The 27347-nt window shown below is 45.7% G+C and overlaps 1 protein-coding gene across 1 annotated transcript in view; it reads right to left on the bottom strand.

The window, feature by feature from the left end:
* Positions 1 to 26477, bottom strand: part of SMOC1 (SPARC related modular calcium binding 1) — a 166020-nt gene extending 139543 nt beyond the window's left edge. Inside the window, exons 1-2 of the mRNA XM_085062182.1 lie at positions 26311 to 26477; positions 24897 to 25065 (exon numbers count right to left, since the gene is read on the bottom strand). The gene's annotated coding sequence lies outside the window, so the exon portion shown is untranslated. The remainder of the gene's footprint in view (positions 1 to 24896; positions 25066 to 26310) is intronic.
* Between the last annotated feature and the right edge of the window lie 870 nt (positions 26478 to 27347).

Genomic DNA, 27347 nt, shown 5'->3' with positions numbered 1-27347 from the left:
TCCCCCTGCTGACTCCTATCTAGTACTCACAGGGTCTGAGGCAAACTGATGAAAATAGACCTTATCCTGAACATATCTACTTATATGGTCAAGTTTGCAAAGAGTTTTGCACAAGAAGAGACTATTCACCTCAAAATGTTTTAAAACATTCTTAGGTTTTGTCCTGTTGCTTCTATACATAAAGAATGTGTGTTTGTATGTTTATACATTGAGATTTTGTGCTTCGTCACTAACCAACGCTGAATACTTAAAGGCTGAGTCAACCTGTACTCTAAATATGGGCTATTTAATCCATCACTAAATGAAACAGCTTCACTGCTGAGACAAGGCAATGTTGTACCAGCACACGGTGCAGCCCAGCAGTCGGAACAAGAAACAACGATGGTGGTTTCTAACAGAAAGCGCTCAGGGTGTTTGAAGAGGCAGACTGCCAGCACTGTACAGTGTCATCCTACTCCCTACTTCTCAGCTGGGACAGCAGCTAAGGCGAGAAGAAAGGAGGAAAGATGAAACACAACATGCCATGAACTTTCTCACTGCAGCTCTGATTACTGCTAGCAAAAAAAAAGCAAGTCAAGGAAGCACTGGAAGGAGAGACTCAGGGAAGTACCCCATACCAAATACACTGAGAGGGTGGTTTGAAGCCAGAACCACATAGGGTAGCTAGCATGTGTTCCTGTAATGATCTAAAATAGAAGCACAGGTACAAAAGTGCTCTCAGCATTGTCAGGCTCTTACATTTGGTCCCAGTTTTGGGCTTCAGAACATGCACAACAATAAACAGAACAAAAGATACCAAGACTGGAATTTTGGTTGTTAACTCTATTGCTCCATTAATTTAATTTCATTCCTAAAAATGGGAAATGCAAAATAAAATATAGGTATACATGCACACCATTTTGACCTTTTGATTCCTGTCAGAAACTCAGTGAAGAATAAAATCTTCCAGCACACAATTGTTTGCATCCAGCTTTTTGAAATATCCCACTGTGATACATATCAACCTTTTCCTTTTGATTGATAGACTTTGCTAGGGGAACACAGCAGAACAGATGTGTGTGCATGGGTGCCATCAAATTAATTTTAACGCTCTTTTTTTTCCTGCTCACCCCTCCCACCCACAGGCTTATAAAGTTATTCTGAAAGACATGAGAATTCTAAATAATGGGGGGAGGAAGAGCGGGGATTAAGGGACATCTGAAGAAAGTAGTATAAAATTGCACTGAAAGCAAAAAATCCTCCCACCATAACCTACCCTTGTCCACCCCTGTGTCAACAAATATGCAACCAATTAATGTAATTGCAGAGTTATTTATGGCACACAGGAAAGTGTAGTCAGGGACCCTGAGAAACAAGGTTTTGGGATAGGAACGCCTGGGTTTCCCCCTCACCTCCCCCTTTGCAGATGTTTAAGTTGACTTGTGGTGTCCATGTGTCTCATAACCAAGAGCTTGTCTACTTTGCAGGTGTTGCTTGCTGCATGGGGGTGGGTAAAGTGGATGAAAGGAGACCTGCACAAAAGTTGGGGTCTTCTGATTTCAAACTGTGACTAAAAGATATTGGTTGGGTTTAGATATTCCTCCCTCCATCCCCCTGCCCCGTCAATTCCTGCCAACTTTGTAGCCTACAAAAGCCCCATACTTAATCCCTTCAGATGACCCTTCCAACAGCAGCAACAACATTTAAACAACAGGGAAAAAAAATTTCTTAGCTCCATGATTTGATTGTTCGGGGTGACAGTTTTGTTACTGTTCAGTGCCCCGCACAAGAGAGGTTTTAATTAGAGCTATTGACTGGTTTGAATTGGCACAATTAGGGTCAGCATTAATGATTGCTGCATGTGTTCTTTTGAACAGTAAGGGCTTTTTTTTGCCCATGGACAGGAGGGGGTAGCAGCTAATGAACTAGGAGAGTGCAAATTATCTCTGCAAAACTGGGGCAAGTGTAATACACACCGGGGATAAAGTGGAGAGCAGGAAGAGAGAACACAGCTTATGGAGCTGATCAAGAAGGCTTCCCAGGAGTGTGCTGAGCACATCAGTCCCCAGTATGTGTCATTTACTTCTGAGGTGCTAAGGCTATGTAAAGCACTTACAGAGATGTGTTTCTTGTATTGCAAGGAACACCTCACAGGGCAAAGTATATGCAGTGTTTTCATACTGAAAAATACAAAAGGAGAAGGGGAAAGGCTGCTGTCTGCTGAGAACAGTAGTCTACTTCAAAACAAGGACATGCTCATGCAAATTGGTACTGCCATGAGTAGGCTTGTAGGCTTTACCCACCTCCCAATCACTTCAGTGGGATATTGGATCAGTTCAAAGGAACACAGCCACATAAGAGATAGAGATATATATTTGTGTACAAGCACCCTTCCTGTGTGTGCATAGGAATGCCTCCCAAATACACACACCTGCTTTAGCAGTACTGCGGGTGGATACCAGAGCCCCACACCCATGGCACCTCTGCTAAAGGCTGCTCCTTAGAAAACAAGAGTCTCCACAGAATGTGCTACTTGACTTAATGAGTAAACCTCTTGGAGGGCATACCTGTGGTCTTCTCAGAACTTGTAGATCTCCCGAAATGTGCGTATTACACAGTCCCTTCCTGATCCACAGACTCCCTGAAGGTCTTCAGAAATGCTCCCAGGTTTCAGGAGGAATACATTCCCATGTCATCCCAGCATAGCCAGAGACAATTCTCTTCTACAAAGCTACTTGGGGAAGAGGCATGTGGGTGATAGTGACAATATCCATGTGGGTGCAGCACTCACTGGCAGCACAGGACCTGCCCCATTCGTCTGAAGAACATCCATTGCTTCTAGACTGTGCATGTCCTCCCCAAAGCACATACTATTTTTGCCTCAGGCCTACAACAAAAATTTCCAAGTGTTCTCCGTTTACTAAAACAAGCTTTTGGTCAGGCCTTATATTAGAACCACAGGCCTCTCTTCATCTTCTAGGCATAAAAAGAGTTTGTTCCTGTGCCAGCTGCCCAGTGGTGGAGCTGCCCTCCCCCAGAGAGACAAGCCATTCCCTACTTATGCCTGCAATACATCCCTTTTTACTGATGGAAGGTTGACCCTTTGGTACCTGAATCAGCCTAGAAGTCTCTTCTGGGCTCCAAAAAGCCCAGATAGGACATCACTGCTAGGGGCAGCCGTGGGGCTTCCTCAGGTCTGGCAGTACCAGCTGAGTCAGATACTGACACTGGTGTCTGGTCTGGCCCCTGAATACCTGTGCAAGCCATCAGGCCTGCAGTAAAATGTCCTCTCTCATTGCATGTAGTGATAATGTCTTCTGAATGTAATCCGAAGATGGAGATACATTGCCAGGCACCATGAATCAAAGAAAAGGCTGATTGTTCAGTAAATTTAGTTGGTAGAGCAGAAATGTATATGCTGTCAGAGGACTGATCCTCATGCATTTTTGAGAAAACATTTTCAGCCAAACTTTCTGCAGCCATCCCAGAGTGTGGTCACCAACACCTAACCACTCAAATTTTTGAGGCTGAAGCATTGGCACCAGCCAAGGCTGCACACCCCACCAGTGCCTTCATTGGCAAAGCAGGTAAAACTGTGTGCACAACTGGAACGGAGGAGCAGGGTGGAATCCTGGGTGTGCAATCTTGGCTGGGAACTAGCCAAATACTTCACCTTTCATATATGCAAAGGAAGACAAAGGTGCCCAAAATATGGAGAGAATTAGACCTTTTGGTGTGGTTAAGCACAGATTTCTGTGTATTTCTATTAGGAGATATTTTAAGGTCTTTCAGTGTCTCACTGTCTCTCTAAACATTACCTTCTCTTAAAAAGAATCCAATAATCCAATTTCTCTGGCTTTTTTAAGTAGGTAATATAAATTGTGTTATTATTACCTAGGATACACAGTAGCCCAACATATTTGGGAAATAATTACAGGCCAAAATCTTGCCATGCAAACAGAGGTTAAACAGACTGTGCATAAAGAGCTCATATTCTCTAATAGGCTTAATCCAGTAGGAATTTAGTTTGCAACATGAAGATTTAAGCAGTGATGCTGTTGCGATCCATTTGAAGCCTGTGGATGGATACAAATCTAATGGGCAATCACAGCTAGGATAATCTCACTTAGTTCTCAAGGCAGAAAACTACCTTAGGCAGTAGCCTAAGGTAGACCCCTTCCCCTCAGGTGTGGGTTACCTACTCATTTGCGGCCTCACAAGTTCTTTACCTTATTACAAATTTTGTGGTGCTCGTGCCCAAGATTCATGAGAGCCTGCCTCGTAAAGCATCTTTCCGCAGGTGTGCCAGCCTCCAAGGCATAAAGAGCCCAGCAGCGCCAGGCAGAGGTCTACTGCTGCCAGCAGGAGCTGGAGGTGAGCAGGTGGATGGCAGGAGGGTGAGAGCAGAGATGCACCAGTTGTCCCTCTTGGGAGTGAGCAGTGTGGCTGCAGGTGCTTCATTTCACCCGGCCCCCCAAATGGAGAACACTTCCCCCTGCCCTCAGCTGGGCAGGAGGAACTGGTTCTGCTGGGGCTCAGCAGAGGAACAAAATTGGAGTGCTGAGGAAAGGGCAGAGACACAAGCAGCACCTCACAGGTGCTTTTGCCATTGGTTGCTTTCGTGCCCTCTCCCCCAAGTCTCTCTCATAAGGGCTTCAACTGTTCCCATGGCCAGCAATTTTGTTTGGGCAGGCATCCAGCATTGCTTAGCAGATCCAAAATGACACCTCACACATTCTTGAAGGTGTGAAAGAAACAACCAAGCTGCATAGTTTCACCACCCTCAGGGTACTAGAGGTGGTACCATAGACTTGCCAAGGAATGCACGAGGACATCCACAAACATTTCACGACCACCTTCTTTAAGTCTGCTTTGTTATTAAACAGTCCTGGGTTTTGGCATTAGCTGGAAAGCAGAACATACAACTGCTCAGACAGGACCTCTGCTTTGGCTTTCTTGTCATATATCCTCAAAGGCAAGACTTTTTTGTAACAAGTTAGATTTATGTCATGAAATAAATATATTAATAGTGTTCGTATGGATCATTTACAAGCAAATAATAACTCCACAGGCTGGAGGATGGGGCTAACACTGTAGGCACCAAGCTACCAGCTGGGCCCTGGCCTGAAGTTGAGCTACCTGGAAAGGGTCTGGAAGCTAATGGGTGAGAGAGTGGGTGTGACATGGAAAGCTGAATGTGAGAGGGAATATTGTGAGAAGCTGGCAAAAGGCACAGATGGTGCTGTGAAGGCTGGCTGGATCCCTCGTGTGGTTATGGGGAACGTGTGTGAGCAATAGCTGAGCCACACAGCTGGAGTGGAGCACTGAGGACATTCTGGGAAATAGGGCCTTGCTAGGCCAGCGTGCCTGGTAACCATACCCTTAATAGCACACAAGCCTGAGATAATCCGGTTAGCAGTAACAGAAATAACAAACTCAGAAATGGATATGGCAAAACCAGGAATACAAGGAAAAAGTAATTAGGTGCAAGTTGTGTCTCTACACTGAAGAATGGAAAGGGAGATGCAGGGGTGGTAAAGAAAAAGCTCAAGAAACACAGAAATGGATAATAAGATACATGATTCATGTGCCTGGGGGCATTTGTCAAGCAGCCCTATCCTTGACCACTGCAGCTGGAGCCAGACAATGAATCAAACCCAGTGTTTCTGGTCATGCCAGCAGAGTCAGACCTGCTTACACCCCAGCCAGAGTACAGAGGTTGGCAGTGCAGGTGATTAGCTTTCATTTGCTGGACAGACAGATTGAGCATCCCAGCATAACCACTCCGGTGCCTGTTCCAGAGCAGATCGCATTAGCAACCACCTACCACTGTGTAACAGCTAGGATTGTGGTTTTTTGGTTTTCAGTTCAATTAATACAGCTAAACTATTGGAACTAAGGAAGGTGTTTTGTTTACCTTCAAACTCATGGTCTACACCCATGAGAGGTATCTTCCAGGAAAACTATTTGCACTGAGAAATCAGTATTGCATGTCCTGTGCCTTAGTGCAGGCACTGATTAGGAAATACAAAATATGCAGTGAGCCTGTCTATGAAGTGGTACTTAGAAGTTCTACAAGCACTCCCAGAAGAAGCTATAAATGCAAAGTTCATAAACTTGCCAGGAAAAAGCAAGTTACTCAGAATGTACTTCACCTGAGCATTGGCTGAACATTTGACACAGACTAATTTTACTGAAATTAGTTAACCCATCTCCAGCTTGAGAGAAGTATATCTTGTCTTTAATCTCTACAACATTTTATTGTACCTCAGATCACCTATAAACCCGCAGAGGCTGTGCTTTCCATAAGTTCTCTGTATCTGTGTTGCCGTACCACTGCATGTCTGTGCTGCAGTCAGACCAGCTCAGAAAAGGTGATGAACCAGTCATGGAGACTGAGCTATGAGATATCTTTCATTGGCCTGAATATTGAGCAGTGAATTTACCCTCACAGCCTTTTCTTGATGTTCCCAGGTCTCCTTCCCCTGGCAGATCCCAGGTTTGTCCTAACCTGGACCTCTTGTAGGGAAGCCAGTAGCCCTATGCACCCAGAGCTTCAAGTCTTCTTTCCTAGGGCAGACCTCTCCATCTTACTTCAGCACTCCTTTTCCTTGCCCCCTGCTGTAACCTCTTCTGAAGGCATCTTTTGCTCCAGCTTCACTACAAGGAAAATAAGTTACTTAGATTCTGTATCTAAGAGCACTTTGGAAAACTCCATCATTGCCAAGACACTGGCAAGGGGATGAAAGCAGCCACGTTTTTTGCTGAATGCTCTCAGAGCTCAGAAACATGTGCAAAGCTGGACTCAGTATATCATCAAATTCATCAGATATGATAACCAATATCAACTGCAGAAGTGTTCATGAGAAAGCAACAGAAAGCTGGGGACCTTTAGCAGAGCTGGGCAAACAAACCACCATTAAGAATTCTACACAGTTTGAACTATTTATCCCATTGCCTTTTTATTTAGTTTTAAGCAACATCCCTTTTGCTGCCTCAGAGATTTTTTTCCCACTGTTATGGGGATTTTTCAATACTGTTGCCTTGGTTTGGGAGAAGGGTACATTTCTCCTTTTGTCACACCAAGCTACATTCTCACAGTAGAAAGAAAAGCCAGAGAACCAAATTGATTTTCAGCTATATTTCCTTTTAGAGCAGAGCTCTTCCCCTAGTTAACCAGTGGGGCACATCAGAAGACATAGCTCAGGGTGCATGGGGGTCTAGGCCTGGTCAATAAGCTGATAGGCCTCAAAAAGGGCAGCTGATGTGAGGGAAAAGCACTAAGAAGAGCAACATTAACTGCACAATAACTTGAGAATACCATCAGGAATTCTAATGTAAACAGTTCAGATTTTTGTGGGTAAAGCCATCACTCAAACTCACAGTCACGACCATGTATTCAAGGGTTTCTGCAGCCTGGAAGGGCAGCAGATCCTCCCACCTGCACCACAGCTCAACCAGCACCTTTGCAAAGATCACAGTGCCCAGGAACCCAGCCCCTTCACCACCACCCTGGCCAGGCCTGGACCCCATGCTTGGTACCACAGACAACAGTAGAGCTGCCTGAAGAAGGGGTACATCCCTGTTTGACTTCCAAACTTCCCTCCCTGCTCTGATTTCTCATGAAGCCTGAGAACCTCTGCACTAATTGGAGATCCTTACAAGAAAAGGTAGTTTGTTACCACAGAAGCACGTTTCACATGCAACACGAGTTTAGTGTGGTGTGAGTATTCTGTAAAATTTCGAGCTGGAACTATGGTCTTAAGTTTAACGCAACTGACTGGGGACCCACATTGTCATTTTCTTCAGCTATCCCATTTTCACTGCCTACAAATTACTGACCTTCCTGTAGCCCCCTCTCCTACACGCCTGAACTAACGCAACTCAACATAGCCTTTCTTGGTTCTGTGGCAGCTCGTGGCTTAAATATAGTATAAGTGAAGGCCCAGTGATGCAGCTCTAGAGTACAAATGAAGAACATTTGTTGGATTCTCTACCTGGTGAAGTAGTGCAACCTGAGAAACCAGACTCTGTTGGTATATGTGTACTGCCCCAGTTAGTTCATAGTGTAGGATACAGACTGTCTGCCTAGAGACAGTCCTGCAATAGCCCCCAGCTCAGGTGTCTGTGGAGCTGATGTCTTTAGCTCCTGCAACCCTCTCCCTTCCAGAGGGTAAATTACCAGCTGCGTTACTGGTGAGATTTCTAGCACATCATTCTTCCTCAATGAAAAGCAGAATTAGAAAGGTGAGCAAATGTTTCTCAAAATAATGATTAAAAAAAAAAACCCCAAACCAAACACAAACAAACAAAAAAGGCACTTAAAAGGATGAGCAGCAATTGGCCCTGAGAAACAGCCATATTGCAGCCAATGCAACTCTCTTTCCTAAATGCCACAGAGAGCCAGCATCTCAGAATTCATCTGGGGCAACAAGGCAAAAAACATCACATTCACCTTGGCGAGAACAGCCATTACAGAATTACCACATTTCTAATGGTTTTTTAAAAACTACCTTGTACAGTTCATAGGAAGAAGAAATGTGTCTTTTCAGCACAGTGTTTCCCAAGGACAGCTGCACTCTGAGAGGGCAGATATCTGGGTGCCAGGAAGCAAGAACATTTGGTTGGGAGGCAGATCAGGGGAAGAAATTCTAGTAGCACTGATCATCATTTTTGGAAACATCATTCAGTCAAGCAGACTGCAATGAAACAAGTGTTGTTCATTCCTGTTGATGGGTTGTAAATGAGTGAGGTGCTGCACCCTCCCAAGTACCAGAGAACAGAGGTGAATGGCTTCAGCTGGCTATCCAGCTTTTGGGAAGTTTTTCATGCAGAGAGGGTCTCAAAGCTGTATGCTTGCACTGCATAAAGCCTGTGCCATTATTTCTTGTTTCTTATGAATCTAGGTATCACTGGGCTTAATAGCAAACAAGTTTTGCCCTTCTGCCAACAATTTAACTGAGCATACAAGCATTGCCAGGTTACTTCAGTGCTTAAGGAGTACCTTTCCCACATAGCCATTGCTATTCACCAGAGATTTACCAGAGAAATCATCTGCAATTGCCACAGTCAGGACCAAAAGCATAACTTCCACTGTCTGAGCATGGAAACTCTGTGTTCCTTCAGCTCCACAATATACCTTGAAGACAGCAATAGCCTCCACCAGACTTTTCTCAAAAGGATGCTGAACTAGTCTGTCATATAAGTGTGAGTTACTGAGCAAAATAAGTAGGTAATTTTCTGACAGCAACTAAGTGCAATTCTGAATTTGAGGTGGGATTTCTGCTGAATACACAGGCCTTCATGTTTTCTGGGATCTCTTCAAGGTGAAACAGCCTAGGAAGGGGCTGATCCACCATGCCTCCCACACAAATGTCTGCTCTGCCAAGCCAGCACCAATAGCAATACCCTTTTTCATCACCAGGCCATCAAGAGCACAACCTCACATCCACAGGTATGTTTGCAATTAGAATAACTTTTAATTTTGTTATATTATGTGAGGCTCAAGCCTTTGGGATGCAGTGGTCTAGGGAGTGCAAAGCTGGGAATCTCAGCAGGCACGTACACAGCACCCCTGCCATGCTGCCCAAGTCACAAGATAGGCAGGGAAAGGATTTCCAGCAAGGAAGAAAGAGCATAACAGAGTCCAGCAGAGGCACTGGTATTCATGGTAGTCCTCATCAAGTTCTGTCCTTCCCCTTACATCATTCTTATCAGTGGGAACAGATACCAGTAACCTTGTCTACTCTCCACAGGTAACTCCCCTGCTTGGATGCAGAAGGCCAGGCTGGCACAAGGAACATAATTTAATAGTGTCTCACCTCATGCTTGGTAAATTGGGCCCCTTACACAATCCCCTGTCTGTATCACTGTACATATGGAGTACGTATTGATGAAGCAGGATTTTTGCCTGCTGAATAACCTCCATATGATACCCAGGAGATATTTCCTATTCTCAGCACTGTTGTGTCATTAACTTTCCTGCTTGTTTTGACTGTCTCTCAAGCTGAAGTGTCTAGAACTGGGAAAGCCACAGCCAAGAAAAGTCATTAGTACAAACATCACTAATATTTATCACAGACACTCAAAGAAAAGCATTCCACAATGCATTATTTTGTTTTCCACACAGCTCAGTAAGGGCTACAGTGCCTCGGAGTTCTATTCTGCTTTAGCTCCCTTCCATTTTCCTCCAAGCAGTGAGGGCACCTCAGAGCAATGAGGATTTTCTGGCCCTTTAACAATCCCCTTGTCCGCCAGACTTCCTCCTTTCATAGCCCCATGCGCTCCCTCCCCTCTCCCCCAGGGCTAGTTAATATGTGCCAAATCCTGACACCCTGAATGGTTTCCCAACGCCGACACTAATCACGTTTTCGGGAGCAGGTCAGCAGTGAAGGAGCTGAAATTCGTGTGAAAAAGTCCCCAGGATGGCCCCGGTGCCTCACACCTGCATGCCCTATTCATCTGCACTGTTTACACATTGTCATCCACAATTAATTCTTTCCAGGGACGCTCCACTGCCTGCCCTCCCGTTGCACAGGGACCCCATTCTGAGCTGTTGTGTCTGTTAAATTGAGCATGGGGTGCTGCGATTAAATTAAGTTTTGTGGCACTCTCTCTCTTTCTCTCCCTCCCTTCCCTTCTCTTTTCTCTCCATTAATAACGATGCCTGATGGAAGATTGCTGGCACTGGAGTAAAGAGGTAATTACAGGCACTAAAACTAGGGAAAGAAAAGTTTCTATGTGGAAATGTGAATGGGGACATCTTTTCTGTCTAGCCGACATTTCCTTCAGTGTGAGGTGGGAACCACAGCCACATGCAATTCCAGGGTAGAAGCAGGAGAGAGGAGAGGAGGGCATGGGGGCATACATGAAAATCTCCCATAGAACAAAGTGCCAAAATTTGGATTTGTGAGGGTCTTCAGCCACTGGCCTGAATACAGGTTTTCTTTGGCAATTTACATTCTCACCTTCTACTACAGCCACATTTGTGCATATACATAGTATACACCAGCCCAGCTGCTCTTCTCGCAAAATATCATACCCAAAGGCACCCAGAGAAATTCGCTGGCTAACAGGCCAGAAAGTCACCTCCTCACACTGGCACACTCCTGCACTGTTGGGTAAAACATGGGATGAGAACTGCTCTCTGGAGATGAGAAGGAAAACAACAGGAGAGGACAGGAATTTGACCAACTTCTGCAAAACCTCAAGGCAACAGCTTTTTCTTTGCCAAGTGTTTTGCTCATGCATGAAGTGGACAACTGGTTTTTATTACTGGGATGTCTTCAAAGTCAAAGAGCCATTTTTGCTGAGAACAGAAATGTGCAGCTTTCCGAGCAAGTGGAGCTGGGTGGATTTGGCTTTACATCTTTGTTCAGCTTCTTGCAGGACTTGTGGTAGTAACCACAATCAGGCTGCAGCCCCACAGCATGGCACACCAAGTGTCCCCTTCATAAGAAGGGCAGAGCTCAGACCCTTCCAGACAGCAGCCTGGAGTAGAGCTACAGCCAAGCTAAAGAGAAGCCTCTGTTTGCTCATGTCAGCCATACACCAAAAAAAAAAGACCTGAAAATCTCCTGAAGTTCTGAGGCCCCAATATCCAAGACATACATGAAACATAACAAAATTAATTGACTACAAGCACAGTCTTTTAAGGCTTAGCAAATAGCAGCCTCTCTGATTTTTATCCTATGCAAGAAAATTACCCCTGCAAGACAAAAATCTTTATGTTGGCAATTAAAGAAACAGCCTCCTCATAAACACCACTGTAAAATATTGTTGCATGCACATAGGAAATGTGCTGGATATAAAGCACGTGCTACATCCCCCTCTAGTGCTGAACGACTACAGAATAACAATCTCATACTGCTACTGCTTTCTTCAGGTGGAGCAGAGACTTTTCTGCAGCAATCCATAATTAAACCCATAGACATACCTGAACGGTGGCTGCCACATGTGAAGGCATCTTTATAGGGTGATTGCTCTACAGAAGAGGGATTTACAAGGGCTGAGATATCCAAGAGTCCTTAAAATTAACAAGGTTTTGAAACCTCCTAAATACCAATGGGAGTCCAGGACAAGTTTGTGTTGTTTTGCAAGCCTCCTTATCCATTCTGTGCTTCTTCTTAAAAACCAAGGGGCTGTACACATCACACACCTAATCAACACTAATCCCATGACATCACAGGTCTTTAGTGCTTCATACCAAGCACCTGGGCAAAACAGCCCCTCCAAGGGCACCAGCCATAATTATTACCCTCCCAATCAGCCTCTACCACAGCAGCCATGGTCTTGCAGGCCTTACTCAGGTAAGGAGCCTGGCTGAGTCACGCAGGGAGCACCAGCTTTCATCAGCTGCCTGTATTCTATTGCATCATCCTGTCTCATCTCCTGCACCTACAAGGACTATCAGGATGACATTGAGGGCGTACCAGCCCTCCAAGTCTCCAAGGAGCATGACAGCTCTCACCAAAGCCATTCTGACTGCAAGTCTTAGTTCTCAAGCATGCATGGCAGTGTGGGTTGCATGTCCCAGACTCTCCCATGCTCAGTGACACAGAGCTTTTCAGGCAGCCAGTCTACGTTTACCTTGCATCCCGCTGGGCAATAGTCACGGCTTGTTAACAGGAGAGGGAGAAAGCCAGAGAGCAGTCAAGCATCAGGGAAAGTCAGAGCCAAAGAAGCTCCTGGGGTCTGGAGAGGGGAGAGGCAGAGTGGCTTCAGCAGGTTACCTGAGTCAGCCTGGGTAGAGGTCAGGATTTACAACCGGCATGGGCAACAGATGTAGGTGGAGCTGGCATCCTCAATGGACATGGGAACAAGGCAGTACACCACAACACCAGCACCATGCTCCTTGTCTCATCCTTCCTCACCCAGGCAACACAGCCTGCTTACACAGTCCTCCCAGCCTGATACTACAGGCACAGAGCACAGAAATTTTATCAAAATGCCTCCATGGCCTCCTGACAAAAACACCATCACTCGGCACAGTGGAGCAGCTGAGGCTCCTATACCAGCCACGCATGTTTCACCACCAGCTGCAAACACTCTCTGCCTCCTCTTTTTATTCACCCTCAAGAAGAAGTAAGCTCAATCCTTCTTTCCAGGTGGGTGAAACTTGCCAAAGAACAGCTGAACATAGGTCTTTATAATGGAGGTGTTTGAGTAACCTTAGTGGCAGGTGTTGAGAGGGGCCCCACCTATGAAAACCTGAAGCGAAGGCTCATATTTTAATTGTTTTCCTGAAGCAGAAGTGCTAGCACTCTTAGTAACATAACTATTACCGCAAGCTGCCTACCCCCTTTCCTCCCATTGAAACAATGAGAGCAGAGGATGTTCAGCAAATTATACTGCTTGCCCAGTTAATAAACAATTCACAAAATTATGCATGGTTTTGAAGTGCTCTATAAACATATAATAATCAATCATTAAATAATTAAGATAACTCTCTGTTCTTTTTCTCTGGCACTCCCAAGTTGATGGATGTTCCTATAGCAACAGAGGAGCAGGACTGAGGGCAGGGGGAACGCAGGGCTCGGGAGGCAATGCTAGCACAGGACCTTTGCTCTCCAGCCCTCCAAAAGTCACGCAGGGCAAGCGGAAGGGGGCTGCAAGAGGTGACATGCAGGAAGGAGGCTTTCAATTTTAATGGAAATTCTTACGATGACAGTCTATGCAAATAGGTACATGAAAGAGGAGAGGAAACAGACGGGGGGGAAGGGGGAGAGAAATTAACCCTGGTTCAGATTTCAAAGCAAAGCCAGGAATAATTTTTGGAGCTAAGAATAGTTGCAGTGCACCTTGTTCTCCCTGGGCTCAAGCCTTGCATAATCCTTAGATTTGGGGTCTGAAATTACAGCCGGGAGGGGGAGGGAAGCCAGCCTGCACAGTCCAGGAAATGTGGCTGTCCAGGCTGCAGCTCCATCACCTTTCTGATTCTTTTGTGTCACCAAAAGGCACTATTTAACAAAGGAGCTGTCCTTCTGCTTTTGCAGGGCCCTTGCAGTTGTTTTGCAAATGAGATTGCTTGATTGGTGAGCAAAATCAGAGATCTTTTGAAGCTGTTGCCCAGGAAAGGGGGAGGGCAAGGAGTTCAATTATCCCTCACAGGAAGTAGTAGGACCTGCCTGGTCCTATATAGAGCTGTTCAGAACAAACCAAAGCAACTTCTGAATTTACTTTTATGTAAAGTTCATCAGAAATCCCGGAAAGACCCTAGAGCCACCTGTGGAAAAGAGCAGAGTCTGCTGAATACCCAGGAGAAACTCCTGTCCCTGTTGCAGCTCTCTCACCTCCCTGGGGGACAGCCAAGCCAGAGGCTGCCTCAGCCCCAGCCAGCCCCCAAGCAGGCAAGTGGAGGTCTTTAGGGTCTTTAGCTTGTTGGGAAATCTGCTCAATCAACACCAAAGAGCAGCTCCTCCAGTAAGTCCAGGGATCCAGGCTGCAGACCTCCCAGAGCTTATTGGTGTAGATCACATCAGCACTTATGTGGGCACTCACTGGGAGATCTTTTTTAATCAGAAAACAGTTTCTGCAACACAAAAAGTGCCTGTGGGAAGATATGGATGCTGCTGACAAGAAATTATATTTTGTGGTGGTGAACTGGAACAGAGCACTTTGCTTCAACTGCTACAAAATTTTTCATTCCAGTGAATTCAGCATGGAAAGGAACTTTCCCGAAAAGGCCTCTTTTTTCCTGTGTTTTGGGCTTGTGGCTGAGTACTCACTGAGAACAACGTGGACCTTGCCCAAGCTTTATGGGAGCCGGGCAGAGCTGCCAGGGAGCGCAGCCCAGAGGAGAGAATGGGACCCAAACCCAAGGAAAGGCACAGCCTACTTTAATGTTAAGCAGACTTGAAACTAAACATTTCATGTCAGTTCAACAAATTGAAACAAAACATTCCTACCTCAGAAATGTCAAAATGCTTCACTTTGATCCAAAAAATGTCAAAACAGAACATGGAAACATTTCTGAACATGACTGTTATAATTCCAGGAAACAATTTTTCCTATTTTTTTGCCCCAGTTTGTTCTGTTCTGAAAAAACAGAAACTCAGAATTTCACAAAGCTCTACTTAGAGCCATTTATCACAGGAGGGACCAATACTGCCTATATATGCATGTGTGTGTGAACACTTTCACTCACACACACAGCACATCCACTGTGCCTTTCAGTGGCACCCCCAGGACCCTCTCAGGGCTGGTTTCACCACCACAGAGCTGCCAGGCCTCCAGCCCCATGACCAGAGAATGCCCTTCAGTCTGTAGGAGGTCCTATGTGCCTGGGAATACCCAGTCCAAGCGCTGTCAAACACAGGTGGTGGCTGTCCACAAGATACCTTAAATACAGGAGTTTTAGGGCTGGCAGAGCCATCACTACCATCACCACAGGGTTCACACACAACCCAGCTTCGAGTCCTCCTGCTCTCATCCAGGGTGGACCCAGGGTTTGGTCTGACTAATTTCAGACCTCATAGTTTGGTGCTGATGTGAATAACAAGAAACTGGTTTGAATAATCTCCTGTTTTGGGAGCCAGTGTTAAAAACAGCACATACTTAAAGAAAAGAGGGAAGGGTGTAGGAATTTCACAACTTCAGTACAATTTGACCTGTGATGTTTATTTATATTGCTGAGGATCCTCTCCCGTGAGCATACATGCAAGTATGGAGAATGATGACATGCTCCTAATCATGCACTCCATGCCCAAGGTGGATCCACAGATCTGCTTTCACCTCAGTAAGTGTAATCATAACACTACATCCAGTAACAGTTTGACAACTTTGTATGGACATTGCTACAGTGTTCTTGCTGTCCAGCTGAAGGCTACAAATATGGCTGGCTGTGTCACTGGCCTCTTAGAGAAAGTGTTCCCATTGTCTGTGCCAAGTAACAGCTAACCAGGGAATAAAATCTTCCCCTGTGCTCCCTCTCTGCCCGCCAAAGGTTTTTAGCTGTTCTGTTTCCCATTTGCTTAGGATAGCCTCCTTCTTCCAAAAAGCTACAAAAACCCCCACATTTTAAAACATCTTTGTACATTTATCTTTCACAGTCTTTCAGTGTTGACTACCTCTCCAGGCCATATCTCCAAACAGAGTCCCCTGATGCCAGGTCCTGTCTTGCTTCTGTGAGGTGGGGACACTGTAAGGTGTACACTGGTAGTCTTGCACTGGTAGGATAGCTGACATGACCAGATTAGCCACATACACCATAGCCCTCTGGACCAACCTGGCCGGGACTGAGACTCCATACTCCTCTCCTGCCAGACTCTCAGCACCCATTGCCTAGGTTTCCCTGCTATATACAGTCTTTCCCTGGTACCTTCATCTGGGGGAATTTTCTGTATCTTGGTCTCTTCCTTACTGAGGAAAAAAAAGCTTCTTTTAAATATTTCCCACCTGGCATTTCTGCAAAAGCAGCACCTCTCATCATCCCTGGACATATAATGTTGCACCAAGAGATATATTTCTCTCTTTTTGTATAAATAACGCACAATAATGATTCATTCTGCTAATTCTCTGATTCTCTCCAAAGCTAACAAACTCATTCACCCTCTAAGCACGTAAAAATAAACTACAGGAACAATTCATATTGCATCTACAGCTAAACACTCTCTTTGGTTCCGCTGTTGCCCAGACAGTACCCTCTGGACTCGTTCCCTGTGGGTTGGCAATAGCTCAGGACTTACAGGCTCTCTGAGGCTTGTATCTGATGCAAAATCAGTTTCTTGCTGAGACCTTGCAGTTTCTTCACAAGGCTTCTGCAAAAGCTTAAAAGAAAACGCAGAAGACTTTATCCATCACGGGGCTGTCCTGGGCTGCAAGAGGAGAGTGGATGTGAGATGGGCTGCTTTCCAGGTGATGACTGTTGCCACCTCCTAGAAACATCTTGCAGCAGCCTTGCCAATTGCTGGGTTTCATCCCTAAATATAGGAAGGTTTTAGGCTTTAAAATGTGATGCAGATGAATAAGAGATTTTCCTTTTAGGGATAAAAGTGTAGTGACACTTCGTGGAAGCAGTATATCACCTTTGAGAACTAAGGCATGCATTGTTTTAAATATAGAAGATAATAAAGTAAAGAATAACCACAGGAACATAGAAAAACGCTGTGTAGGTTATGTTCCAAAAGTCTCCTCAGTGAGGCTTCAGATGTGCTCTGTTGCCACCATCCCCCTTGAAGATTATTTCAAGACTGTTCTAATGTGTGGATCTTGAGTGTGGCTGTTACCATGGGCACATATCTAATCAAATGGGTCCTAATTATGTGTATTACCCAATTTGGCACTTTGGGAGCACTTCAGTAATGATACTTCTGCCTGTCTGACAAATAACATGATTATTCAGTAAGCTGCATATGTTTTAATGCTTGGTTTTTGTTCTTCGATGAGAAACTGTCTAGCTAACCAAAAGTGCTTTTCACTTGCAAAGTCATAGTCATTAGCAACCAGATTCAATTAATTATGTTTAATAAGCTAATAAATATATTTAGGACTCTTTGTGCTATGCTCAGTCACCTTTAGAAAACACTTCATCATTAGTCACCAAAACATGAAGTGTTCTCTTTTTTTCAAGGATGAGAGCACTTCAAAAACTTCAGTTTAACATTATAAATTATAATGCAATTTGCTTTAAAAATAGATTTTAAAATTGATGCTTGTCTTCCTCTTCAAGACTGAAAACAGATTCTTCATATGTGTCTCAGATTTATGGGATATGCAAAGATTTTTTCAGAAACATGTCAGAAATAAGTTGGTGATGCTCATTCTTGTGGCCTCACATTAATATATTAAAATTGTGGAGAAGTTTGCTGCTTCTCCCACCCTGCTACAATGCCCCCAGGCACAGGCAGAAGGCAAGGTTTTTCCTGTGACACCCACAGAAGAGGAGATTGTCAGCAGAAGGACAGCAGGATGGGTAGTGACCGAGGCTGCAGAGCTGGGCCATGCTTTAAACAATCTGTGGCAATGAGCTGGGAGACAAGACAGGAACCTGACAGACTTGGATCAAGGTCTCAGGGAGATGAGCAATCCTACCTGTGCATACAGCAATGTGCTTTCCTCCTCTGTCTTTCTGCCAGCTTTACTCAACTATTTTTCTCATAATTATATTCAGGAAAAGGACATAGAAAGGCCCCTCTGGAATTATGTTATCTTACCTTCAACACCCATCACACCCACATAGCTGCCAGGACACATGGCTGGGAGAACCTGCCAGCTAGAGCAGCCTCTTTCTTCCCCTCTTCCATGCACTGAAATGATAATGAGAGAAGAAAGAGACCTTGTAAATCACTGTGTGACCAGAAGCATGTCACCTTCTGTGCTTTTCTTCATGTGACGAGAATTCCTCAAGTTTGTATGAGAGAAATATGCAAAGCGTGGAGTTGAGTACAGGAATGAAACAAACTCCTGAGCTGCAGGAGGAGCAGGTATAACAGAACAGAAAACCACCCAAACTGAGAGGCGTCTAGTCAAGATTAGCAAAAAGAGAGACAAAAAAGGGACACAAAAAAAGTGTCTCTACCAGAGTCAGCGATGAGTAGGTAAGACCATGACAAGACAGAGGAAGTACTCCACAGGATGCACCATGTGATGTCCAGATGAGCAATCACTAATACTGCCACAAGTTGTGGCAGGTTGGCTTTGGCACAATTATTTTAGAAACCCATTGGTGAATACAGCTGCTGATAGGAAAGAAGACAAGGACCCTCTTTTGCAGCCCCAGTGTGGACATATGAAAGACCCCCAGGTCAGCCCCAATTGCCCACTGTCCTCAGCATGAGTGGCCTCCCCAAACCACCAGACAAGTGGTCTGCAAGGGCATGACTTACCTGGTGCTGTGTTGAGTGCTCCTGCTCCAGCTGCTGAACTAGCATGTGAGTGAGCTGGTATGATTGGAGTTCGTATGGCTGCTAGGGTAACACTTAGGTTAGATGCCGTTTGCGTAAAATTTAAGCATTCATAATAAACCACAAAAGAGTAGTTGGAATATGGGTATGCTAGTTAAAGATGGGAGCATATCTTTCAATTCTGGTTGTCATCCGATTCAGCCAGCAGCCTCTGTGCAAGTCAATTTGGAAGTTCCCAGCTTCAGCTGCTCTGTGACACCAGGCAACACACGGCCTCCTCTCCCTCCCCCAGCACCCCACATCATTAAAAGTAATTAAACTTTTGTACCGTGGTGTCCAGGTGTCACAAGACACCTGGTAAGTCTCACCTCTAACTACCCATGTGGCTGTGCTGAAATAGCAGCACTGCAGATGCTGCCTGTGGGGCTCAGTCTGCTCACAACAAAGTGCTGGACAATGTGCTGGTGGGGCACCCCCAGCTCTGCCTGGCTTCCAGGGCACAGTAGGGAGCTGCAAGTTAATCAGCATGCCCCACAGCAGGTCAGCACACCCAGCTATCTGTGTTTTCCCTTGTTTGTCATTTTCCATCAGCCTCCATTTTCCTCCAAATCTCTTTGGTGTACCAATTAATCCAGAGGGTTTTCATTTACTCGGGCTGTCCAAATCAGCAACACACGAATACCCCCCACAATCACTGCCAACAGCTCATAATACATTTTAACTGCTCCTTGGCCTTTGATGTGTTAGCCTTCTGGGCAACATTATCATTACCCTTTATATACCTCTGTGGATGAATGCAGCGCTGCACAGCCACTTGCACATGCTAAGTGTGACGGGTTTGCTTGTGCTTGAAATAAAGCACATTGTCCTAAGAACATGCAAGAACTGTGCCCTCTTTACTAGCAAAACCCTGAACAAGCCCAAAAAAACCACCAATAATATCCTGGGTTATGTAGAGCTTATTTTCAAAGTGGATGAGCAAATATAGAGGGGAACAGGACGAACCAAAAGATGTGTTTGCCTGGGGAGAAGCCTTAGTGGGAGAAAGGAGTCCTGATATAGTCTGGAAGTGTGGGCACCATGTCAGGGTAAGCAGATAGTGTGCCATGCAGATGTGCACATGCTGGAAGTACATGTGGAATGAAATACATCATTCCATCTGAAGCCTCAGATGCAGGCAACTTTAGGAAAATATAATGGGGAAAATTTAGGGAGGCAGGATCATTGGAGTCCCAGACTGCGGCATTCTTCACAACTTTGGAGACATTTATAGTTTCGAGGGCTTTTGTAATTGAAATATTTACAATTGTATTTCTTAGGAAACATAAATCAGTGTGGGAGGAACCAGGCTGACATTTTGAAGGGTGTTCAGCCCAGCTAGGAAAATGTGAAAACACTCAGAGCCCTGAAAGATTAGTTGGAGATGGCACAGGTTAGCTAAGGGTGGTTCCACAGGACCACATGACCCACCGGTGCTTACAATAGGGGGGTGGAGAAACAAGCTCTCTGTAATAAGACATTCTTGTGGGAAATTATGGATATGCAACGTTGATATGGGTGCACCATATTAATGCTCATACAGAGTCCCCAAACCCAGCCAGTGAGAGAGAACATATGGACTTTGCCCAGCCAGCCTGTAGCCTCTGAAGTTTTCTGCTTATCTTGCCAATTCTCTCACCAAAGGTAATAAATGGCTCCCCCAGTCTCCATGGTCATCCTCTAGCTGTAAAACAAAGTACTGCTCCTTGTTGCCCTCCTCTATCCAGAGGGCTGATACTTTATTTTTTATAAATTCAAATCTTTGATTGGGCAGTCCAAAGCATAACTTCCCTATTGCAGGCATCATTGTGCAAAGGGTGGGCTGGCCCATGCCTATGCAGCACAGACCTTGATATAGTGAGCATGGCCAGTCTCCAGACCCTCCAGCTCTGCAAGAGACTCATGCTAGATTAAATTAGGATTACCTCAGAAAGCTGGGAAGCAGAGAAAGGGGCTGCTTGCAGCTTGTTGGTGCACTGGTCCCTAAACTAGGAATGAGTGCTTCCCCACTACCCCTGAAAGCAAGTGGGGATAAACAGATCACAGAGAAGAGCTATCAAAACACATCTGTGGGAGGCCTGGTTTCATGCAGGGCATGGGACACTGAACAATAGCTGCCATTTTGAAGCAACTAGAGCCAGGAGTGCTCTTGACGAGGTGGCAGAAAACAATCACAAGGAACGACCCTTGCTTGCAAAATAAATGGCCCCTGAGAGCTCATTGTGCAACGGCTGCTGGCATGCAAAGCCAGCACTGAAAAACACCAATTGTGCTTTCTAAAAATATGAAAGAGCAGTGCCCAAGGGAGGTGGCTTGGGAAGGGAGAAGCAGAGGGAAGAGCCCAGCAGTGTTGCTGTATCCCTGCAGGATTTCTGGGAAGGCACCATGCCTTTCTGTGCCCTGCTGAGAGCAGGGTCACGCTGTGGCCCCGCTGGCAGGAGTCACCAGCCATGCAAACAAGCCCCTGGAGGAAAGAGCTCCTGCCCGCCCTTCATGAGCCCTCGGGGAAGATCCCATCCCGACAGCAAGCTCCGCAGGTGGGAGACAATCCTCCAAGCCAAGCTGTTCACACACCCTGGCTGCAACCGAGCGGGGGACAACGTGTGGTGCTGCCCCTGCTGAGCTCCCCAGACCTTCCCCACCAGGACAGATGGTGGCTGCAAGACCTTGGAGAGGCTTTGCTGCCCAGCAGGTGTGAAGGACGTGGCCAGACACAACCAGGCAGGGCAGACCAGTCTCCGCCACTGGGGCGATGCTGGCCACTGTCACCACCTCTGGCTGCCCCTCCAAGCCCCCAGAGATGGGGCAGGCTCCTCAGCTGCAGGACAGGCCAGCCAAGAAAAAGGGAAAGAAATAGTTAAAGCTGGTAACTAAAATTCCCAGCAGAAAAATATGATCTGGGCAGAGAAAAGCATCCTTTCCAGCGCTGCCAACCCCACATACTCAAAAATTATGCATCAGGCTCCAGAGAATCACAGCTTTAAAATCTCAAGGCATTTTGTTCTGTTTTTTAAAGAAAATTATAAACATTTGAGCTTTTCATACTTGCACTCTGGTTTTGTGAAGTTTATAATCACATTTTCAAACTTTTCTGCAAATGCCTGAGGGCTAAAAACTTCTTTTTTTTATAAAATAAAATTGAGTAACTTACCTAATGTCCACAGCTTTGGGGCAAACAGCAAAGATCAAAAGATCAAAAGACTTACACTGAAAAGGGGAGTATAGGAAACATTGGAGGTCTCAAGAATGAAGACCCTTCAGTATACATCTCATTTTTCTCCAGGGCTGCACAAAAATTTTTAAGATGTCTTAACCAACATCACATTGCTTAAGTATTTTATTTGTCAGCATGAAGAACAGGTCTTCAGTGTCCTTTTGCTTCCAATAATAATGTTGCTCGCAGCCAAGTACTGCAGAAAAATTAAAACTGAGACTGCTGTCCCTGGCTTAGGGGCCAGAGGAGCACACAGTTTCTAGGACCATATTGTGTGCTCAAGGCTGCTGCTGCTCATGGAGCCAGGAAGGCTGTGGAACATTATCCAATGTCAAACCCAGACCCAACCTTCCATCTTTAGCCTGATCCATACAGAAATGTCTTGCCCAAAAGGGGCAGGTGGGTGCCATCAACTTATTTTCTTTGTGTCCAAAGGCACTGAAAGAACTGCCACATCTCTTACAGGGAGACCTGTGTTACAGGGCTGGTAAACTGTGGGAAATAGATCAGCCAGTAAAGAGGTCAGTGATCCTCCAAGATTAAAATCTGATCTGAGCATGAACTCGCTATCATGCCTCTTGAAAGGATTTGGCATCTAACAGCCTGATTATCGATTGCTGTCCTTAAGAGAATGTGATCCTCTCCTTTGCACTGATCCTGTTAGCTTGATTTACCATAACACTTGCTGAAACATCCTCTTGTAGAGATAATGGCTTCCTTTGGTTGCTGTCAGAATGAACAAATGGAAACAAAAACATGCTGCTAATAAATGTGTCCTAGTCTAATTAATTAAAGCAAGACAAAAGCACTGCACTGCTGGGTTTGGCTTGCCATTGCCTGGGTGCCTGGACAAGCCCCAAGCACAGGGGCTGACCACAGGAATACCAATAACACTGCAGTGCCTAATACACGAGATTTTCACCAGCCCAGAAAATCAGCAAAACATTCATGAGGACCAGGAATGTGTTTGGCACCCAAACTGGGATCTAGCCACCCAGAGGCTGCTGTTCTAGGCACACCTCAGCCCACGTGGGCCTAAGAAGCTGCCAAAGGTGGCAGATGGGTAAAGTACGCAAATTAGCAAAGGTTTTTCAACAATCCTCTTGAAATTTTGTGGCACATCTGCACCATGCAGAAGGACCAATAGCTCAGTTCAGGCAGGCAACAACAGGGCTTTAGCAGGATGGTGGAAGAGAGGCACAAATTGGCTGGCCTGCGTCCTACAGCAGGATGCTAATCAAGGAAATAGGTCCAGCTCTCTTCCCCTGCAAGTGAACACCATAAACTCTGTACATCCTGCCTCTGCAGACTGAATCAGGGTCCAATCACAACAAGTACAAGTTGAAGAAAAAGGGAACAAACAAACGGAGTGCACAAACCCAAACTAAAAAGCAGTGGCATAGCCACAGCACTGAGCACTCACAGAGCTTATGCTGTAAACAAACAGGTCACCATATCCAAGTGCTGCTGTACACACAGATACTTATTTAGGATTTGCTCAATGACGGACTGTGGATCACAAGAGCTTGGCCAGCAGCCCAGGACTACCCAGGCTTAAAACATACCTTGGGATGTGGTTTCAGGTGTCCCACCTCAGCTATAGTGCTGCCTTGTGAATCCCTGCTGTCCTCCATGCCTACCTGGGGTGCTCCCTCAGGCTGGGACACTCAGGACACCCCAGTGAGTGTCCTATGGGAGCCAGGCTTTCACACTAGCCTTTCTGTGCATGCTGCAAGCAGAAGAAGGCTTAGAAGGAAGCCCTTCTGTGACAGAAATGTGCTGTGCTTATCTCTTAGTAAGCTCAAATCACTTCAGAAGCCTTCCCCACTGCTTTTCCCACACAGGTGATGGTGACAGAGCAGGGAGCAAGATCTAGAGTGACTCCAACCATCCTGTCAATGGTGTTTCATTCCTGAGCCTCATGAAAATGTGCAGTGAGGCTGCTGCAGCCATTTCTGCTTCAAGGAGTTCTTTACTGCTGAACAAACTAACATGTCCTCGTCTTGAACATCCCAACACCTTTGGGAGAGAGGGAGAGAAGTCTGATCTCCTAATATACACACTCTACGGCTTCCCTTCAAAATCCATGAGTAACCACAAGTGTAGGAGAGAAGATAGGCAAGGTCATTTCCAGGCATGGCAGGTATTTCCAGTGATGCCAGGATGCCCGAAGGGGCAGACAAGAACCAAAAAAAGCCATGGGCTCTACAGTAGCAGCACCCTTTTCCTCCTTATTAGCCCTGTAATTCCAAGGGTCAGCTTGGTCCTACAAGGTGAGGTATGCTTTTATATATAGTTCTGCTTTGGACTGCATTACTTAAATTGTTTCTTCTTTCTGTTTCCCCCAAAAAAAGAGGTTTTTCCTCTTCATGATTTTAGAGGTCTCCCACACAGCCACCTGGGGACTCATTTCTAAGATTAACTCTGGTGGTAGTTTCCATACATTCTCCTTTACATGGGAATTTCTCTCACTTATAAAGTTAATTTGGCTGCTCTTCATACGGGAGCTTGGGGACTAGAAGGAGAGGAAAAAAATTGGTGATGAGTCTACCTTGTCATAGACTTCCTGAATCTCCCCAGGGGTTTGCAAAAGAGTCTTGTACTCTTTCATTAATCCTTGGCTATTCCTGAACACCTTATTTCTAACTTTTCCACTTTCCTAACCATCTCATTTATTTAATCTTCATATTCATTATGTAGGAAGGAGGACAAGTTCATGTCCCTAATTGAGCAGTTTAAAGTTATGACGTTAGAACTTGAGCACAGTCTACTCAAAGACGTAATTTAAAATGTAAGCTTTGATACAAAAGAAGCACACTCACCTCAGCTCAAGGTGCAATTGCCCTTTGTAGGTGTACAGCATCCACAGCTGGGAGTTAGGCAAGCGACTGGGCAACCTTCTGCTGCCCAGACCAGCTCTTACAAGTTCATGACAAAGAGGCTTTTCATGTGACCCAAAGAGAGCACAGCATTTTCTGTATAGTTATCACCCTGCAAAGGTCAAAAGAACAGGTTCATTTCTCCTGTGAAGCTAAGAGCAGTAGTTAAAGCTATACAGATTGGAGACAGGCTTAGGGAACGTCCTGCTGACAGCATTTTATCAAAGCTGCAAGAAAACTTCAGCTGTCAAATTTTTCTGAAGCTGTCTTTGACATCTGGTCCCTAAAGAAATCAGACATTCAAGATTAAGTAGAGCCACTAAATACATAGTAAAAACTAATTACATTGGACAATAAAAATATCTCTTCCTCCAGAGAAAAATAAGCACCACAGACATGAACATGCTTCATTTTGTAGAATTTTCTCACAAAAAATCTGCCCTTGAGGTGAACCTGCTTCAACACCACACTTGACACCCTTCCTGCAGGCAGAGGTAGGAAAAACAGAAACACCCTCTGTATCTAGGAACATGAGGTGACTCAAGTGCTCCCCTCAAACAATGAGCAGGGGTGTTTCTGCCCCAGACCTACAGCTTGCTTCCCACCAGGAGAAAATAGAGCCTTTCCCGTGTATCCTCACATTGCCCACTGCTACAGGTTCCTTAGGGAAACAGAGAATCTATCACAGCAGCCAGAAATCCATGGCAACCTGTGCTTGCCTACCATAAAAATCACCCTCCTGCAGCAACAGAGCTCTCTGTCTGGAATAACTTAAAATTCCTTAGGGTAGCAACACCACTGGAAGGATGAGCTAGGACCCTTCCCACCCAGCAAGGCCCTTTGGTACTTCCCAGTGCTAGTGGAAAGCCTTGTTCTAGAAATTCAGAGAAAGATTCAGGGTACTGATGTCATAGAAATCTTGGTCTAAATGACTGAAGCACCTCTTACTCTTGGGAGCAGCATTTCTTTCTCCAGAGTTTCCCACACTCCTCAAGGTATAAACAATACCTACCTAGCCAGCAAACTCAAATTTTAAAAAACCTCCTTAACACATAGAAAAGGCCTCAGAGCAAGCTTCTTTTTCACTGCTGACCAACTGGACCACACTCTGGCTGACACTACCAAGTCCATCCTAGGTCTCCAGCTGGGTTGAAGCCCTCAGCCACAGCTGGAGCAAGTCATGACAAACCATGATTGTCTTTTGCACAGGCTCTCCTTGTTCCATCCTCAGCTCAGCACAATGTCCCCATGTGGGCAGGGCTGTGGGGGGCAAATTGCCTCAAAATCACTCAGAAATGAGCAAACTGATTAGCCAAGCACATAACTGTACAGTTCTCACTGTTTTCACAAATCTTACCTGAGCAAAATATGGACACCAGAGGTCAAAGTCTTGTCTTGTATTGTGGGCCAACAGTGTGAAGTCTGATATAAATCAAGCATCGCTGCTCCTGTCGGGCACATCTGCTGAAACAGGGCCTTTGGGCAACCACTGGACTGAGCTCAGGTCACTCTCTAAAAACACAGAAGAGATGATGATGCCAGCTGTAAACTATGAAATTGGGTTTCAGCTCCCCACCACTGAAATGGGCACACAAGCCATTTTGTATTTATCAGATGAATTTATGAAGCTGCATTATGAAAGCATGAAGCACTAACTCCAAAAAAAAAAAAAAAGTCCACAACACAGCTCATTTTGAGCGCCAACAGGAAGTCTGTAAAGTTGTGTACATTTTCTTATTCCTTTTTTAGATACTCCTTCAATGCCTCCGGCTGGTTAAGGATCCCGCGGTGCCTGCTGCGTTAGACCGTACCTCTGGATGTGGGGATGCGAGCCGTGCGCGGTGTGCTCTGGGCTCTGTCCCGGGCGAGCGCGGGGCGCTGGGCATGCCAGCACTGCCATCCAGCGGCACCGGCCGGGCAGCAGCCGCGGGGCTCCGGGGACCAGGCTGCTGCAGCCCCTGTCAGCTCGGAGAGCAAAAACGGACAGCATTAGAACAGCTGGAAGTTTAGCTTTTAGGAACTGAGCCCTTGCAGGATGTGGCCGAAGGAAGGAAAAGGCACGCTTTGCCCCGGGGTTAAACAGGCGGCTTGTGAAAGGGAAAAGCATACCCTGAAGCAGGGCAGGTGACTCGGGCAGCAGGTCAGCAGCGTGCCCATGCAACACCCGGGGCCACTGCCCTCCGGAATGGGAGCACACTGCTTCCTCCAGCCATGCCGTCAGCCCTCCCACCTCCCCGCTCCACCGCAGCGAGCAGCAGCTTCAGAGCTGAGATGCAGCTCCCATTTGAAAGCAAACTCCCAGGGCTAGTGCCCATGTCAAATAACTGGATGTCCAAGCATGAACCAGGGTGAAATAATGATCCTAATTTATCCTGCTTTCCTCAGCCAGTCTCT

The sequence above is a fragment of the Lichenostomus cassidix genome, chromosome 5 (assembly GCF_008360975.1).
Source record: "Lichenostomus cassidix isolate B80296 chromosome 5, HeHo_3.0, whole genome shotgun sequence".
In the NCBI taxonomy this organism is placed as follows: Eukaryota; Metazoa; Chordata; class Aves; order Passeriformes; family Meliphagidae; genus Lichenostomus; species Lichenostomus cassidix.
The sequence above is the reverse complement of the archived record's forward strand: the minus strand, read 5'-3'. Positions and strand labels throughout refer to the sequence as shown.